The following is a 19,478-nucleotide window of genomic DNA, read 5'->3' on the forward strand; positions in this document are numbered from 1 at the left end:
CCGAACCAAGTCACGATCAAGAACAGTATCCCCGAATCGATGACCTGTTCGACCAGCTAAAGGGAGCAGTGTTCTCTAAGATAGATCTCAGATCAGGTTATCATCAGGTGAAGGTTAAAGAAGGGATATACCCAAGACAACATTCAGAACGGATACGGACACTACGAGTTCGTAGTCATGCCCTTCGGCAATCCAGCTACATTCATGGATCTCATGAACAGTATTAGGGAGTATTTAGATAAGTTTGTTATTGTCTTTATCGATGACATTCTTATCTACTAGAACTCGGGAAGAACACGCAGAGCACCTGAAACTAGACCCTTCACAAAACCAACTATACGCCAAGTTCATGAAATGTGAATTTTGGCTAGATCAGTGTCCTTCCCGGGTCACATCATCTCAAAGGATGGTATTATGGTAGATCCCAACAAGATAGAAGCGGTAAGTATCTGGAAGAGACCTAAGAACGCCAATGAAATCAGGAGCTTTCGGGATTAGCAGGATATTACAGGAAGTTTGACAGCTCTTACCAGAAAGAACAGGAAATTTCAGTGGACAGAGGACTGTGAGAATAGCTTCAGCGAGCTAAAAAGGAGATTGACCAGTGCTACCATTTGGCTCTACCAGACAACACCAGTAGCTTTGACATCTATAGTGATGCCTCAAAGTTGGGACTAGGAGCAGTACTGATGCAAAACGGCAAGGTGATCGCCTATGCCTCCAGACAACTCAAGGATTATGAGAAGAATTACCCTACTCATGACCTTGAGCTTTCAGCAGTAGTGTTCGCTCTCAAAATTTGGAGACATTACTTATATGGAGCTCAGTGCAGAGTGTATACAGATCATCAGAGTCTGAAGTACTTCTTCACTCAGAAGGATCTGAACGCAGATGGCTTGAGCTGGTCAAAGACTACGATATAGACATCCTCTACCATCCAGGGAAAGCCAATAAGGTAGCAGACGCACTTAGCAGAAAATCCAGTGCTACCTTATTATCTCTTACAGCCATGTCACCGCCCCTACAGAAGGAGATCGTAGATTTCAATCTCGAACTCATCGTTGGACAGCTCTCTACTATGACCTTAGAGTCTACCTTGCTTGGTGATATTCAGTCAGCTCAAGAGCAGGACCCTGAAAGTTAGAGAATCAAGCAAGAGCTAGCAGAATCAGAAAGTAGAGAATTCAGAGTGTTCGATAGCGGGGTGTTGTATTTTGGTGACAGACTCTGTGTTCCAGATCAGGAGGAGCTACGGAGACAGATTTTAGATGAGGCTCATAAGACTCCCTATGCGATGCATCCTGGCTCCACCAAAATGTACCAGGACTTGAAGAAACATTTTTGGTGGCCTGGGATGAAGAGGGGCATCGCTCGATATGTCAGCACCTGCCTAACCTGTCAGAGGGTTAAGGCAGAACATCAGAGACCAGGAGGAGTTTTGCAGCCCATCCAGATCCCAGAGTGTAAGTGGGAGGATATTTCCATGGACTTCATAGTGGGATTACCCAGGACCACAAATGGTTTTGATACCATCTGGGTAATAGTCGATAGGTTGACTAAATCAGCCAACTTCCTAGCTATCAGAATATCCAATTCCATGGAGCAACTAGCTCAGTTGTATCTCAAGGAGATCGTCAGGCTGCATGGAGTCCCACGAACCATTATTTCAGACAGAGACATCTACAGTCAGCGTTGGGCACTAAGTTAAAGTTCAGCACAACATTCCATCCTCAGACAGATGGTCAGACAGAGCGAGTAAATCAGGTACTCGAATATATGCTCCGAGCGTGTGCCCTAGACTTCAAGGGAAGTTGATGCAAATATCTAAGTTTAGCAGAATTTGCATACAACAACAGCTACCAGGCCACTATCAGCATGGCACCTTACGAGGCTCTCTATGGGCGGAGGTGTAGATCTCCAATCTGCTGGTATGAGACTCCAGACAGATCTAGTAACAGATACCACAGCAGCTATACAGCAGATCCGCTAGAAGATAGAGAAAGCTCAGAGCCGCCAGAAAAGCTATGCTGATACACGGCGTAGACCTTTAGAGTTTTTCAGTTGGGGATTTAGTGTTCCTCAGAGTAGCTCCCATGAAGGGAGTAATGCGTTTTGGGAAGAAGGGCAAGCTAAGTCCCAGATACGTGGGACCATACCTTATCAGCAGAAGAGTGGGCAAGGTAGCATATGAGCTAGAGCTACCCCAGGAAATGTCATAACGTATTTCATGTCTCTATGCTGAAGAAGCATATCCCAGATGCCACCCAGGTGATTGAGCCCCAGTCGGTACAAGTCCACGAAGATCTCAGCTATGACAGTCGGCCTATTCAGATAATAGACCGAGCAGTTAAGAAATTACGGAACAAGGAAGTACCTTTAGTAAAAGTTATTTGGCAAAGTCACACAGCAGAAGAGGCAACTTGGGAGATAGAAGCCAGCATGAGACAGAAGTACCCAGAATTATTCTAAGTTCGAGGATGAACTTTTTATAAGGTATGGGGGATTGTAACGCCCAAAAATTCTCAAACTTGCATTAGAATTATTCTATGATTTTTCTGGAATTTTTAGATATTTTTCCGGAATTTTCCGAGTAGCGGAAGTAGCAAAAATAATTAGAAGAATAAAAAGGCTTAAGCGGGAATCGAACCCGGGACCCCTCGGGTCCGCTAAACCTTTAGTTAGCCTTAGTAACCGGTGAACCGAGCAGGGCCGTGCTGAAAGGAAAGGGAATCAATTATATTTATAATTGGTTTGGCCGAATTAATTACTTAGTATAAATAGGAAATTTAAGTTGGGGTTTGGTTTATTTTTAGAACTTGGTTCGGCAACCCCTCTCCACAACCCTCACGCCGACGCCAACCCCTCTCCCCTCTCCTTCTCTCGGCGCCACAACAAAGGAAGAACTAGGGTTCCATCCCTAGGGTCCCAAGGTCACTTTCCGGCGATGATTTCAGCACAAGGACGTTCCCCTCTGCGAGTAGAGCACGTGGACGCGAGCGAGTCGTCGAGAAGTCGTCTCCACCGGAATTTCTAGCGATTAGATTTGTAAGAAATCTAGCACACAAGGTAAGAAACCCCTCACCTGCAATATAAGTAGCTCTCGCGTGTTTTCTTTTATGCATTAGATTAGTTTTATTGAATTTTTTCAGCATATAGTGTGTATTTTAACTCTTCTCATAGATTTAGGGATTAGTGAACATCTCTAGATGGGCCGAGCACGTGTATCCTCTGTAGATAGGGGTTTAGACGCTGCTGGGTGCCTAGAGGTGGTCTCCCTGATCGAGAGGAGGTTAGTGAGCGCCAAATGCTCGACAAAAAGCCTAGCACAGCCTTATGATACAGTGGGCATTTAGTTAAATGCCATAGAACATGTTAATTAGCATGATCAGTTTTTATTTCAGCTTTTATGAGACTAGATGTCCAAATGGGTGGGCTCCCACAGTCGCCTCTAGGTTCAGACAACCTAGTTCTAGGTTCAGATAACCTAGATTCAGCAAAATAGTATTAGCTATTTCAGTATTTTACTTTTCAGTGGCACTGTACTGGATTAGATATCCATTGGGTTGGGCTCCCATAGTCGTCCCTTGGTTTAGCTAACCTAGTAAACCCTACTAGATTCGGAACTTGCAATCCCGGGTCTAGTTAGGGATAGCACGTACAGTTGTCGGGCCCATCAGCAACATGTTTAGTATTTTCACTTACTATATGTATATGGTTTTCAACCTTTCACAAATTAGTTCGTGAATTCAGTACAGTCCTAGCAGTAGCTCAGTATTAGCTTAGCTCAGTTTTTAGTATCAGCTTAGTTCTTCATTGATACCATGTGATTGATATCATGTTCAGCTTTAGATATGCCATGATTGTATGCTTATATGCCATGCCATGTTTAGTTTATTCAGTATACTTAGCATATCCTTTCAAACAGCATGATTTAAAATCATATTTGCATCGTATGCATGTTTTAGTGAGGTAGATGGTTTCTTACTAAGCTTTTTAGCTTACAGATACTATTTTCCTTATACTGCAGATACAAGAAAAAGGAAAATGGACTAGCAGTGGAGGCTGGAGGTCAATGCAAATCAAGATGTGTGCGGAAGGAACTGGAATAAAGATCCTAGGGATCCAACAATTTCAATTAAACATATGAACTTTAGTATTTCTATTACTCTTGGTTTTAGCATGTTAAACGCCATGAGCTAACGAACCATGCTTTAGATTATGCTTAGAATGTTAAATATATGATGTTAGAATGTTAGTTGTCATTGTTAGAGTGTTTCCTAGCCATTTTAGAACCTATAATGTGATTGAGGCACGAAACAGTGCTGAAATAAGAGCTTAGCTGCGAAATCAGAAGCTCGAATCGATCAGCTGATCGATTCGAGGGTTCTCAATCGATTAGTTGATCGATTGGGCAATCTGCTCCGCGAATAGTAGGCTTCTGGATCGATCAGCCGATCGATCCAGCAATTTCTGTCGCGAACAGAAGGTTCTGGGATCGATTAGCCAGCCTGGATCGATCAGCTGATCGATCCAGATAATCGTCCCGAGCACAGTAGCGTGCTGGATCGATCACTGGATCGATCCGACATTCCGATCGATCCGTGGATCGACTGGGAGGTATGATAACAGCCAGAAAAAGGTTATTTCAGTTCCTTGACCTAGGGGATATAGTATATGTTAGGTATACTTTAGATTACACCCCTTAGTACACGTAGAACCAAGAAATGTCAATAGTTTAGCGAAATTTTAATTAGCACAGCTTCCGCACTTAGATTTATTGATGGTCTTGGACTAGTTAGCACAGCATATTGTGACGATCGGCCTTACAGCTTAGTTAGTAGAAGGCGGGTCGTTAGAACAAATTCGAATTTCTATCTTCTAAAAACAGGAAAAAGATATAAAAAAATGAAAATATTATTAACAGACTCATAATCTTAAATTCCTAAACGCACTCAAAAAATATAATTATAGAAAGATAGATATTTTCAAAATACTTAAAATATCAAAACTATCTAGAATAAAATAAAACCCAAAAAATACCAAAAAATAATTATAAAAATTATTTATAAATATTTATAAAAATCTTTGAATCCTCTTATATCTGTGACGACCTGCCTTGTACAGACTAAGCTGTAAGGCCGGGGGTTACATTATGCTAAACTATTCTGTGCGAAAAATTGAACTAATTAAAACTTACTCTACTAATGACTACTAAAATCTGTAACTTATGTTTAAATTACCCTTTCATTGTTGTACATATACGAAGGAATGGAATCTAAATTCACCCTATGGTCCAGGGACTGAAAACAGAGCTCTCTAGCCTAAATCAGGCTTTCCCAATCGATAAGGGTGGAGGCTCAATCGATTGAAAATTGTTAATCGATCCACTGATCGACTCAACGTGCTACTATGCACGGAAGAACCATCTGAATCGATCGGCTGATCGATCCAGCCTGACCAATCGATCCAAGTATCGATTCAGTAACGTTCTGTACACGGGGAGTTCTCCCGATCGATCGGTTGATCGATTGAATAATGTCAATCGATCAGCTGATCGACTCCGCAGCTCTTTGTATGCGGAAGTCGTGTTCAATCGATCGACTGATTGATTGAAAGCTCCTCAATCGATCAGCTGATCAATTCAATAGCGTTTTGTACGGGGGGAGTTACTTCCCGATCGATCGGCTGATCGATCCATGGCTGATCGATCAACTGATCGATTCTTCAGCTTACTGTATGCGGGAAATCACTCCCCAATTGATCGACTGATCGATTGAGGACCCTCCAATCGATCGGCTGATCGATTGGAGTTCTGATTTCTGTGATTTCTGCTGCAATTCACCACTAATCCAAATAAGATGCCATGTATCAACTTAAAACTAATCACAAGAGTTCTAGGCATGCCACTACTGTCATTGTTCATGGTTTATTACTAACGTCAAGATAACTAGAAGTCTAGGCATAGCATGGTACATACTTTCATAATTCATGATACTTAACATCCTAAAAATGCATAAGAGTAACAAGATCCGAAATACTAAGTCTTTAGATAGCTAATTCCCAAAGAATCTTTACTCCAAGTTCCTTCCCACACATATCTTGTCGTATTGCCCTCCAGCCTCCGCTAATCCATCTTCCCTTTACCCCTATCTACAGTATAAGGAAAATATAAGCTTGGGGCTTAGTAAGAACCATCTACCTAACAAAAACATGAATTCTAAGAAATCACGCTTCCAAAGATGCTTGTTGAAATACATGCTGATGATCATGCTGGACATGCTAAAACGTGGCATATGGGTATATAAGTAATGGCAATCAAAGACTGAACATAAAGCTATTTGCTATATCAATAAGAAAACTAAATTGAAGCTAAGCTGTATTCACATATCTGATTTGTGAAGTTTGAAAACTATTTTCATAAATAGAAAAACATAATAATCATGCTACTGATGGGCCCGGCAACTATACTTGCTATGCGCGCATCCGTAACTAGGCCCGACGTAGCAAGTCCCGAATCCAGTAGGGTTTACTAGGTTATCTAAACCTAGGGACGACTATGGGAGCCCAACTCAAGGACAACTGAGAGTCCAATACAGTGCCACTGATAAAAGTAAAATACTGTTTATAAATCGATTTATCTTAGATTTAAAATCAAACTAATTCTCTTCAAATAAAATAGAAAATCATTTCACCAAACCTTTAGGTTAACTCGATTTTTAATCTAGAAAAGGGTGAAATAGAGACTAAGGTAAGATTGATCAAAACATTATAAATTAAATTATATTCATGAACCATTGTAAGTGCCAAAATATAGAATTTTCAAAATTAAGTTAATTTTTTGAAATAAAAAGATTATCGAGATAAGCACCTAGAATAGATCCAGGTGCCGAAACCATTTTGAAGTTTCAAATTTTTTAAAATTTGCGCGCCCGTACCCTAGTCCAGGATGCCCACAAAATCCCGCCCAAAAAGCCTACTCAAAACGCCGTCGTTTGGGATGAAGGCGCCTCAACATCCTCCAAGTTCCCAGAAATGTTGCTACATAAAAACCTGACAAAGATGGTTCGAGCACATGGAACACCTTTGGGTGCACATATATGATTTTAGAAGGGGGGCCCGAGGCTTCAGCTCCAAGCACCTCCAAAGCTTGTTTTCAAGCTATTTTTTCCCCATTTTTGATTTCGGTCTAGTCTTGCATAGCCTTGGAAATTATTTCCTATTTTAGTTGTCCAAAAAATGTTTTGTTAACACCCTAAACTCAACTTGTCATTATTATGGTAAAAATAAATCATTTATTTATGTTGGTAGGATTAAGAGAAGAGCAACTGAGCATGTTTCCTCTAGCACCTCTTACACTGACATTAGGTTCCATACAGAGGAACTTAGGGTGTCCACAAGGTGTCTAGAAAGGAGAAAATAAAAAGTATCATCAGGGAACATCCACCTAAGATGTGTAGGTCGTGGAGTAGGGCCTTGTGTATCAAATAAAGTTAATATATTGTATTGTTCCATTCATTCGTACACTACTTATTTTATTTATGTATATTTAAATTGTTAAAACTATTCATGTGTTAAATAGTCAAAGAAAATGTAAATGACAATTCATCCCTCTAGCGATGATAATTCAACATATATATAAGATTTTCTTCAACATATACATTATTTTTATAATATGTATACAATTTAAATAAATAAAAATACATGTATTAACAAATTTTATTTCACCAATCAAGATGGATAATATAATTTATTCTCCATCTTTACACTATTATTAACAATAACAATGACAAACTTGGTGTCCATTTCGTATTTTACATTCCCCTCCTCTACATGAATTTGAACACCAAGTGTTGCACGCACTAGTATCACTTGCACCGCTACAACTTGTTTGTTGTCTATCACCCCACTTTTTATATTCTGAACAACAATTGGTAGCATCAGAGTGATCTATAATTTTAACCAAAAAATAATAGTCAACATTAGGATATATGAACAATATGTAACAAATAAATTCAAAAAAATTTGCATGGAATATTTAAATGGTGTTTACTTACTTGCAAAGCATATAGTTGTAAACAATAAAAATACACAAAGAATTGAAACTCGAGACATTATGTAGTACTAATTAACTTTTGAGTTTTTTATATTTTGTATTGATTGTGTAATTGTAATAGTGGTGCAGGATGAGTATATATATTGTTAGGAGAAGTGAAAATAGGAGAGTACAATTAAAAGAAAATATAACAAAAAACATAACCGATCCTATAATTAGTGGCAAAGTGGTCATACACTTTTAGAAAGCTTACTATTTTTATCTACTTTTAAATTATGTATTGTCATATATATAGAAAGAATGTAATATTTATCGAGTATATAATTTTGTTATATATATCAGTTATTTAATTATAGGAAATATATTATATATACTATACACTTTTATAAATAATACTATATGTTGGATCGAGACGCGCTAGAAGGGGGGTGAATAGCGCTCGTGGCTATTTCGTTCGATTATCAAAAAATTATCGGAGTTAAAACGTGCAGCGGAATAAGCAGAAATAAAATAAAGAGACAACACACAGAGACAGGTCGATTTTACTTCGTTCGGAGCCTAAGTCGACTCCTACTCGAAGGCCCGCGATCCTTGATCGCTTCCGGTGGGCAACAACTATAAGCTCGTTAAAAGATTACAATTATGAGTACAAATAAAAGCTATCAAAAATTATACCGACAACAAGAAATGCTAATTCTGAAGCTTCGGGTCGTCGGGCATTTGTAGTAGCGTTTCGGAGCGTCTTTTGGAGCAGCGTGTTGATGAAAGATCACTTAGAATTCATTGTCCTTTGAAGCCGCACCTCAACCCTCCTTTTATATGTGGTTTCGGGCGCCTGGATCCTTTCCGGGCGCCTGGAGTGTGACGTGGCCAACCAACCAGGATGCTCCACGTGGCGAAGTCGCGCAGGGGATAGAAATTGGTCCCGGGCGCCCGGACAGCCTTTTTCCAGCAGGTTCCTCACCTGCAAACTAAGGTTAGTCCGAGCAAAATACCTTGCAAGACAATGTTAGAATCTGATAAAACACAGTAAGTAATAATTGACAGTCTTCGGACTGTCCGAGTCTGACTTTGGATTTCCTGCCGGAAACCCTAGGTCGACCCGACGCCTACTGTTCCCTCTGCGGGGAATGCGTCCTCACCTACTCCACCTAAGAGATTTACCTGTTGTCAGTCGATCCTCCAGATCGACTGGACTTTTGCTCAGCACTCGATGCTTCCGGACTTTCTGCTGGACATCCGCTTCCCCGGCTAGTCCAGTCTTTCACCTGGTTCGCTACACCAGGACTTTTCACCTAGGCTTACCACCCCCTAGGACTTTTGCCTGAAGCCATCGACCTGCCAAGACTTTCCGCATAGGGTTACCACCCCCTATGACCTAGGGTTACCGCCCCCTAGGGTTTTCCCTTTGCCTAACCGCAGCTAGGACTTTCCTGAGATCCTCAAGTAGACTTGTTAGACTAAAAAACATCTTAACTTTGAATTCTTTGCCGTTATCAAAACACGAGTTCGATCGTCGGATGCTTCCCGCACAAACAATCTCCCCCTTTTTGATTATGGCAACACAAATTCGAAGTTAAGTAAACAAGCGAATAGATAGTCATTTTAAACACAGGCAAAATTTGCTAAGTATAGATGAACAAGGTAACTAAAGTAAATTTTGCCCTATATACTCCCCCTTAACTTTGGCTCCTCCTTAACTTTTGCTCCCCCTTAATTTTTAACTTGAATTTTATGTTTTACATTTTTGCTACTCTCCCCCTTTGCCATAATCCAAAAAATGGCAATGTATAAAGAGTTGTACATGATTAAAGTTAGCAATGTTCAATAGAGTTTGGAAGTTAAGGTCAATTGGAATTTAAGTTTTTAGGACAAGATTTTTTATTTAAGTTCAGTTGGTCCTTAAGTCCAAGCACAAGTCATGTTTATATATTAGGTATCAGAGCCATAGAGAACAAAACATTCTTGAAAAAAATGAAATTGAGTATCTTTTGCCAACTGTCTAACCTTTAGTTACTTGCTGATTGTCTATAGGACAATAGCTTTTACTAGGTTAGTCAAGTTAAGTTATTTAGGTCCAGATAGACTTGACTAGAGCTGGAGAACTTTAACTTGATTAATGTTTATTGCATATTTAACGCCCAAACTCATATTGATGCACAGATATAAGCATTCTTGAATCCAGGCTATACCCTATGCATCTCACGCCATTCTATGTTTTTCAATCACAATCAAGGTAAACCTAGGTGTTTTGTGAGATGCTCTGGCTTAATTCTAGGGGAACATGATATCTAGGGGGAAATCCTAGACTAAACCCAACTTTTGAAAGTCTAGTAAAATTGGAGTTTTGAAAACTGTTTTTCCTAGAATTTAAAAACAAACTAATAGTAATATATCTATTCTACCCAACACATTCCTATTTGCCTTCTAAGTTCACTGAACTCAAGTTCAGGTAAGGGTTTTGTAAAAATGTCAGCTAGGTTTGATTTGGACTCAGCGTGGTTGAGTGCAATTTCACCTTTTGCTACATGATCCCTTACAAAGTGGTGTTTTACCTCTATGTGTTTGGTCCTAGAGTGATGTATAGGATTTTTGGTCAGATTAATTGAGCTGATATTATCAATAAAGATTTTAGTATTTTTATAGTCTAGTTGATAGTCTTTTAGTGTATGCATCATCCATAACAATTGAGATGCACATTCTCCTAGAGCTATGTATTCAGCTTCTGTAGTGGATAGAGCAACACAATGTTGCTTTCTGCTTGACCAACTTACTAGGCACTGACCTAGAATCTGGCAGCCACCACTTGTACTTTTTCTGTCTAGCTTGTACCCGGCATAGTCTGAATCAGAATAGCCATAAAGGTCAAAAGTGCAAGTTCTTGGATACCAAAGTCCTACATTTAGAGTTCCTTTAATATACCTCAGTATTCTTTTAACATATGTTAGGTGTGACTCTTTTGCACAGGATTGGTATCTTGCACACATACCTACTGTAAACAGTATGTCAGGTCGACTTGCAGTTAGATAAAGTAAACTCCCTATGGCACTCCTATAGTATTTTGGGTCTACAGGTTTTCCTTCAGGGTCAGAGTCAATGTTTATGTTGGTTGCCATTGGAGTATTTATAATTTTTGAGTTTTCCATGCTGAATTTTTTGATTAACTCCTTAGCATACTTAGTTTGATAAATGTAGATTCCATCTTTTGTTTGTTTTATTTGTAAGCCTAAGAAAAAGTTGAGTTCCCCAACCATGCTCATTTCAAATTCACTTTCCATTAACTTAATAAATTCTTTTAGAAATTTTGAGTTAGTTGAGCCAAAAATTATGTCATCAACATAGATTTGGGCTATAAAGATGTCTTTTCCTATAGTTTTCACGAACAAAGTAGGATCGATTTGTCCTTGGTTAAATTCTTTAGATATTAAGTGATTAGATAATCTTTCATACCATGCTCTAGGGGCTTGTTTTAGTCCATATAGTGCCTTTTTTAATTTAAAAACGTGATTAGGGTGGTCTATGTCTTCAAACCCTGGAGGTTGGCTTACGTAGACTTCTTCCTTGATAAAACCATTTAAAAAGGCTGACTTAACGTCCATTTGGTACAATTTGAATCCTTTATTGGCTGCATAGGCTAATAACATCCTAATGGACTCGAGTCTAGCTACTGGAGCATAGGTTTCATCATAGTCTAGGCCTTCGACTTGACTAAACCCTTTGGCTACTACCCTTGCCTTGTTTCTTACTATATCACCGTGATCATCTAACTTGTTCCTAAAAACCCATTTAGTATCTATTATTGACTTATCTATGGGTTTAGGTACAAGGTCCCAGACTTGGTTTCTCTCAAATTGGGCTAATTCTTCCTGCATTGCAATGATCCAGTCTGGATCAGGCAGGGCTTCTTCTATAGTCTTAGGTTTAATTTTAGAAATTAGAGCAATCTAACTAAGGTTTCTATAGGACGATCTAGTTCTGACTCCTAGGTTTGGGTCACCCAAAATTTGGTCAGGTGGGTGAGAGGTGCTTATTCTAGTTGGTCTTATCTGTGAGTCAGAACCTGGTTCTTCAGACTCATTAAGATTAGGTTGGATTTCATCATCATCTACATCTCTTGGATTAATATTTGCATTTATATTCGGTAAGTTGTTTTCTTCATCAAATATTACATTAGTTGTTTCTTCAACTTTCAATGTATTTTGATTATATACTCTAAAGGCTCTACTGGTATAGGAGTATCCTAAGAATATTCCTTGGTTAGATTTGGGTGTAAATTTTCCTAAGTAATCTTTAGTATTTAAAATGTGAACTTTACAACCAAATACTTTTAAATAGTTTAGATTGGGAATTTTATGATAGTAGAGTTCATACGGTGTTTTGTTGTGATATTTGTTTATTAAAATTTCATAGGTTTCATCTTTTGTTTTTAGAAATTTTACCCAAGTGTACCTGGAGTAGTCATCAATTATTACTAAGCAATATTGGTTCTTGTTTAGTGATTTGGCTCCATGTGAATCAAATAGATCAATGTAACGATCACCCTTCTTACTACTACTACTCTCTAAAGATGACCGTTACTTAACTACTAACTCTACTTAACCGGTATGATTAAATATCACATGGAAACCCTACCAAAAAATTTCGGCAGAGTCTCCCCTGTACCGGTGACCAAATCTATAATACAAACATAGTATACGCAGCCACAGACAGCTAGAACATATTTCCCACAACCACACAGTAATAAAAATCACAATAAAAACAAAGAAACTACTCTAGCAATAGCAATGACTACAGCACTCCACAAATAATAAAAGAGACTAGCTAGACATGCGGAAATAAACTCAACTACAATCCCAAATGTAATACAACATTAACAGAGGACTAAAAGAAAGTCTAGACAATTTTGCCAGCTACTTCTGGATCTCTCCACAGTCCAGACATCACACACATTCATCACCACCACCATCCTGTCGCCTTCCTTTCATATCTTAGCTTTTCCTTTATCTGCGGTAGGAGGAAAAAAACAAAAGATCTATAAGCGAAAACGCTTAGTAAGTACTAATCTATCTCACAAAAACATCGAAGTGCATAAAAAGAATGCAACAATACTAAAACTAAAATGCTAAAAGCAAAGCTGCATGTACTCATGGTATACAGAAATAAAACTGAATACTAAACATGCTCACTAACTGACAGGAAAGTAATGAAACAACTACTGTAAGCTCAGAATAAAGAAACTAGCTTCTATTGATTCTAAGCATATCACTTGTTTCATTTTTCTTATATCTTTATACCAGAAATTAATCTTTTAATTTCTCTTTCAGTTTCTTCTTCTTGTTCTTCTTACTTTTCTTATACTAGAAATTAATCTTTTAATTTCTCTTTCACTTTCTTCTTCTTGTTCTTCTTTTCTTTTCTTTTCTTCTTTTCTTTGGGCCCAGGCTTAGTACCATCTTTGTTTTGCGCGCTCTCTAATAGTGACTGGGGTAGCGAGCCTCCAGCCCTATGAGTATAAAGACCTCGGTCTTACCAGGGCCAAGACCTCAGAATTGGTCACCTGGATTTGTTTAACGACAACCTCGGAAGTCGGGTACTAGCCTCTTACTTTAATTTACTTGTTATCTCTTTTTAACTAGACTTTAGTCTTTTTCTTTACTCATGCTTCTTATAATCCTTTATTGGAGCCTATTAGAATCCCGTAGATATATCTAACAAGTGTAGGATTACAATTAACTAAGCATGCTATAAAAAACAATACAAGGGAAACAAATCTAAACTCTCTCTAAGCATGTTATAAAACAAAGCAACAGAAAAACAAATCTGAACTTTCTAAACATGTTGTAAAACAAGGAAAAGAAAGCACATCTGAACTTACTAATCATGCTATAAAATAGAGCAAAAGAAAGCTAACTTGGACTTTCTATACATGATATGCCAAAGCACGCATCACTAAAAAATCTACTCAGGTTGGATTATTTCCAATTAAGCAAGGTATAAGGAAAGGTTGCTTCTACTGACAGTAAGGATGTATTCTGCACTTACTAATATAACCATGAAACTGCTCGTGTTCATAAACTAAACAAGCAACCAAATTTGAAATGCTATTAGAAACAAAACTATGTCATAAATAACTCTGCACTTGTTTAAAGAAGCTAGACTAAGTTTGCACTTGCTAATAGGAAAAGGCATAATCCGATTCTGCACTTGCTAATAGGCAAAGCCAAATCTGGTTCTGCATTTATTTCTTTGCATAAGATCAGGCTCAACTTACTGTAAAGCTAAAACAGACATGTATGTCAAACCCACAACTTAACTCCTTTCTTGTAAGGCAACTCTAAATCCCCCAATTCTGTTTCATCCGATTGACACAAAACAAGAAGTGTTATGAACCTGTTCTAAGATCCCTAACATCATCATCTCCCACAGCCCAAAATCTGTAGCCATCCAAAACATATTCCTCTCGGGACTGAGGCACAGCAAAAACCAAAACAATCACCTCACGGCAGCAAACCCTAACATCATAATTCTCTACTAATCAAGTTCTGAAAAAAAACAAATGAAGCAATTCTTCCCAGAATGGATAGCACGGTAGAAAACCAGAACTCATCCCTATGCTTTCTTTGAAGATCACGGCAAATTCAAAAACAAAGAGAAACAAAGCCGGAAACAACTCCTACCACAGGTGAGTAGTACTTACAATGCTTTCTTGGACTTACAACCGAAGGGAAGGGTTGCTAGGGTTCGGCGAGACTCAAAATAATAGCACCTTCTTCGCGTCTACGTGCTCTCCACGTCGAGGAGGTCACGAGGATGAGAAGGATTCTCGGAAAAACCCCCTCGCCGGCCGCCGGAGGAAGAGCCCTAACTCGGCTTCGTCTTCGCCCAAGCACAGCGCCGTCGCACGCGTCGGGAGAGAAAGAAAGGCAGATAGGGTTTTCCCACGAGAAAGGGAAAACTTAATCCCTTTATAACTAGGTTTAATTATGTTCCAATTACAACTTAAATATATCTCGCTGCATACTTGGTTAACGAATCACGCGCAGCCCAGTTGGTTGGCTGTGTTTGGTTAGGTCGGGCTCGGCCGGAGGTCTTGGGTTCGAGTCTCACCTTCAACATTTTTTGTCAAAACTTCTTTCTCTTTGTAACATACTAAACGACCTCCAAAAATTACGTAAAAATACTCTAAAAATTCCTAAAAATCTCTAGAATATTTTAAAAGTATTTCCAAATATTTTTATGGACTTTTAGAACTTGAAATAGGGAAAATTGGGTCGTTACAATCAAGGTGAAGGAGCTCAAGTATGGTGTTGGATCTTTCTAGGTTAGTTGACTTGTGGGTTGACTTGGTTTTATTCCTTTTTGACATGCATCACAGATTGAATTTTCAATAAATTTTAATTTGGGCAAACTTCTAACTAGACCATTTTGACTCATTCTTGAAATAAGTCTTGTGTGTGTGTGACCCAGCCTTCTGTGCCACAGTTGGTGTAGCGACCACCCTTCTTACTGCTACTACTACTCTCTAAGAGTGACCGTTACTTGACTACTAACTCTACTTAACCGGTACGCTACTTAACTACGAGGAATCCCTACCGAAAAATTTCGACAGAGTCTCCCTTATACCGGTGACAATAATCATAAGTACATACATATACAAAGCAATAACATCACCACGCAGTTTATATATAACTAAAAATAAACTATCCTAGCAATAGTAAACAAAAGAACTCCAACAATAGGAAATAACTCAACTACAATGCGGAATAAACTTAACATAGACAAAGGGAAACTACTAAAACAATCTCTATCAATTTAATAACTGAAAGAAAACTCCAAAGAAGGAGTCTTGACAGTTTCCTTAGCAAACTCATGATCTCTCCATAGTCCAGCCATCACACACCGTCATCACCACCACCTTGTCGCCTTCCTTGCTAAATCTTTTCCTTTCCTTTATCTGCAGTAGGAGGAAGTGCAGTCTATAAGCATAAAGCTTAGTGAGCGCTATCTACTCACAAAAACTCGATATGCATGTATATAAATAAAAACATGCTAAAACTGAATGCTAACATGTAAAGTTACTCATGCTCATAAATAGCAAAGGAATCATACTATCTGAAATACTAAACTTGTATAGCTAATCATGCTCATAATCCAATGAAGGAATCAAACTAACTGAAATACTAAACATGTATAGCTAATCATGCTCATAATCCAATAAAGGAATCATACTAACTGAAATACTAAACATGTATAGCTAATCATGCTCATAATCCAATGAAGGAATCAAACTAACTGAAATACTAAACATGTATAGCTAATCATGCTCATAATCCAATAAAGGAATCATACTAACTGAAATACTAAACATGTATAGCTAATCATGCTCATAATCCAATAAAGGAATCATACTAACTGAAATACTAAACATGTATAGCTAATCATGCTCAAAATCCAATAAAGGAAACATACTAAACATGTAAAGCTACTAAACATGTAAAACTACTAAACATGTAAAGCTAAACATGCTGAATAATCTAGTAGCAAGGAAACAATTGAATCTACTACTACATGCTTCAAATAACAAGAAACTAAACTTTCTAATTCTAGACATATTTGAAGCTTGTTTCATTTGTTTCAAAACTTATACTTTAATACTTGAAAATAATAATCAACTTCTCTTAGGCCCGGCATTGTACCACTTTGCGCGCATTCTTAATAAGAATCGAGGTAGCTAATCCCGAAACTACTAAGATACTTCTAGGCCTTGTGCCTAGGGGCAACTTGGAGCCCATCCCTTGGACCTTGTGTCCGGTACATGCCATTTAAAAGTAAAATACTTATTATCTTAATTACTTCTTCTTTAAATGCCTTGGCATTTTAATAAGCACCTTGTGTGCCAAAAATCCCTAAAGTCTTGACTTTGGGATCTACTTAAGGCCTTGGCCTTTCTCTTTCTTTTCTTTCTCTTCCTTTTACTTGTTAATACTTCTAAAAGTATTTAATAGGATTCTTATTTTTCCACAAGAATACATGGCTGTTCATGCTTGTTAAAATAGCAAATGAAAACTACTTTGAGCTTACTAATCATGCTATAAAATAGAGCAAAAGGAAGCAACTTTGAACTTACTAATCATGCTATAAAATAGAGCAAAAGAAAGCAACTTTAAGCTTACTAATCATGCTATAAACTAGAGCAAAGAAAGCAACTTTAAGCTTACTAATCATGCTATAAACTAGAGCAAAGAAAGCAACTTTAAGCTTACTAATCATGCTATAAACTAGAGCAAAGAAAGCAACTTTAAGCTTACTAATCATGCTATAGAATAGGACAAAAGAATGCAACTTTACACTTTCTATCATGCTGTAAAAACAGGGCAAAGGAATCCCTTTTTGCTGGAATTTATGGCAGCAACTAGACTTACATGGGTACCACTTTTAAGAACTAAAGGCACGCTTAAAAGACAACCATAGGCTGAAATCAGGGCTGTCCGGTTTAACAAGAATTCAAAACAGAAATTCCATGCAAGAGATGCTCTAATCTACCCGGTATAAAGAGCTTCAATTCTGTAATAGCATAAATTTAAACTAACAGCATGAACCAATATCATAATCAAGGAACTAATGGCACCAACAGGGAGTGCTATATTTCCCAAACCGAACACCTCTAAGCCTTGAAAACTCTTGGCAGTTCTAATCACAAGAACACCTAAACCAAAATCCTTAAACGAATGAACAAAGAGTTGTTCACAGAACACCTCTATGCATTCAATTCTTAAAGTAAGCTACTGCCACATTAAAAAGAAGTAAGCGAATCTCATATAGAATTCTCTAAGCATGCTATAGAATGCTACGGTGGAAATAACATGAAGAAAACAAATCTCGGAAGCAAGGAAGAAACCCTAGCATGTATTTCTACTCGGCACTGTGAAATCCGGAAGCAAGGAAAGAAAATCGAAGCTCGGAGCAACTCCTACTGCAGGTGAGAAGCAACTCACTGTGATTTGCTTGAACTTACAACCGACGGGAAAAGAAAAGCCCTAGGGTTTCGGTCAACTCAAGTCTTCCGGCTCCTCTTCGTGCGCCTTCGTGTGCTCCTCGTCGAGGGGAGCTCGGCGGTGTGAAGACCGGCCGGAAAAAGCCCTTCGCCGGCGCCGGAGATCAAGCCCTAGGTCCTCCTTTGTTTCCGCCCGTGAGTCGGCGCCGTCGCGCACCAGAGAAGAGAAGAAGAAGATTTTGAGAGAAAATTCCGATTTTCCCCAAAATAAAACTTAAATCTCCTTTCTTATACTAGGGTTTTTATCATCTAACTACTGCTTAAGTGTTATTCACTCTTTCCTTAATTAACACCGGCCGCTAGCCCAGTTGGTCAAGCGGGTTTTGCTCGGGTCAAAGGTCTCGGCTTCGAACCCTCAACCGCGCACTTTTAATTCCAATTTATTTCCTAATCCTTAACTATGCTATAAACTTAGTTCTCACCATATAAAGTTAACAAAACCGTGTAGCTCAGCTGGTTGGGCCGGTTTTGCTTGGGTCCGAGGAGCTGGGTTCGAAACCTAGCTTCTACAACCTTTTTTTTTTTTTTTTTTTAACTTTCTCCTCTCGGTAAAAATACCAAACGAACTCCAAAAATTACTTAAAAATACTCTAAAAATTCCTAAAAATCTCTAGAATATTTTAAAAGCATTTCCAAATATTTTTAAGGATATTTAGAACTCAAAATAGGGAAAATTGGGTCGTTACAATTCCCCATACCTTATAAAAAGTTCGTCCTCGAACTTAGAATAGTTCTGGATATTTCTGTCTCATGTTGTCCTCCCGCTCCCAAGTGACTTCCTCGTGCTTCTGGTTCTGCCAGACGACCTTCACTAGTGGTACTTCTTTATTTCTTAGTCTCTTGACTGCTCTGTCCACTATCTGTGTAGGTCTGCTCTCATAACTAAGATCCTCTTGGATCTGCACTGACTGAGACTGAATCACTTGGCTCGGGTCATGGAGACACTTCTTTAGTATGGAGACATGAAATACATTGTGTATTGCTGACATGTCTTGTGGTAAATCCAGCTTGTAAGCTACTTTCCCAATCCTTTCTTTGATATGGTAAGGTCCTACATAACGAGGACTTAATTTGCCCTTCTTGCCAAATCTCATCACTCCCTTCATAGGAGCGACCTTGAGAAAGACTGAATCTCCTACTTGGAATTCAAGTGGCCTACGGCGTGTGTCAGCATAACTCTTCTGTCTACTCTGAGCAGTCTCAATTCTCTGTCTGATCTTCTGAATAGCCTGAGTAGTCTCATCTATCAGCTCTGTCTGTATGCCCAGTTCTACTTCCATTTCTTTTCTCTCACCTACTTCTTGCCAGCAAATGGGTGATCTGCATTTCCTGCCATACAACGCCTCATAAGGAGCCATCTTGATGGTGTCC

Source organism: Zingiber officinale, chromosome 1B (assembly GCF_018446385.1).
Source record: "Zingiber officinale cultivar Zhangliang chromosome 1B, Zo_v1.1, whole genome shotgun sequence".
Taxonomy (NCBI): Eukaryota; Viridiplantae; Streptophyta; class Magnoliopsida; order Zingiberales; family Zingiberaceae; genus Zingiber; species Zingiber officinale.